Raw genomic sequence first — 1,162 nt, 5'->3', positions numbered from 1 at the left:
AATTTTAATAGTTTTGAGATTTTTATATCTTCTCATATAACATTAAAGTTTAAAATAATGTTAAAATAAATAAATTAATAAATAAACAAATGAATATATAAATAAATAAATAAATAAATATATAAATAAAGAAATTAATAAATTAATAAATAAAGAAATATATAAACAAATATATAAATAAATAAATATATATATTTATATATATATATATATATAATAAATAAATAAATAAAAGAATATATATATATAATAAATAAGAATGTACAAAATAACGTAATTTAAAAAAAGAAAACAAATAAGCATGATATAAAACCCTAATACCTTAACGTTAATCAAAAAGAAAAAAATAAAAGAATTATTTAAGGTTAATAATCTGAATTATAGTTAACTCATATTTAATATACATTAAAACAAAAAAAAAAAGGAAAATTATTATTTTTTTTTTTTTGTTGTAAATTCTAATATTTTTTGTGTATAATTTAATTTCTTCATATAAAACTTTCATGATGCAAATATGTTTTTCTTTTTCTGTTTAATATAAAAAAAATATATATTAGAATCTCTAATTTATATTATATTCTAAATATATAAATAACTTATTTATTTTGAAGTTTAATCTGTTAAATTCTTTTTTTGTAATCACTTTTGTATTAGTTCTATGGAAATTTATATATTGTAAGTTAGCTTCTTACGAATTATGTTTATTAGAAAATAAAAACAAATATTTGTATGTATTATGATATTTTGAAACCAACAGTATATTAATGATAATGGAAGGCTAATAGTTAAAGAGGTGAGGATGTGAATCGTGTTTGTTTGGTAAGTCATTATTAGGGGTTCCGGACAAATACAGGGCGGGTGAACCGGGACCAAGGATGGCTGAAACGTTGCCATGTTAAGGGAGGGAAGCCCGTGAAGGTCATAACACCATTCCCTTCAAAGACTATGGGAATCAATCCCACATATAGATTGCTAATAATATAGTTGTCATGTGTCCATCTGACTAATAGAGATTTCAATTATAATTTTTATTTCATTATAACGTATTTGACAATGGCACGATATTTTAAATGTGGCCAAACCATTGTGGAAAGATCCTACCCCCATCCGACGAGCTAGCGCTCGTCGGATGGGCGCTAGCTCGTCGGATGGGGGTTCCGAT

This window comes from Lucilia cuprina, chromosome X (assembly GCF_022045245.1).
Source record: "Lucilia cuprina isolate Lc7/37 chromosome X, ASM2204524v1, whole genome shotgun sequence".
In the NCBI taxonomy this organism is placed as follows: domain Eukaryota; kingdom Metazoa; phylum Arthropoda; class Insecta; order Diptera; family Calliphoridae; genus Lucilia; species Lucilia cuprina.
Note: the sequence above shows the minus strand (reverse complement) of the source record.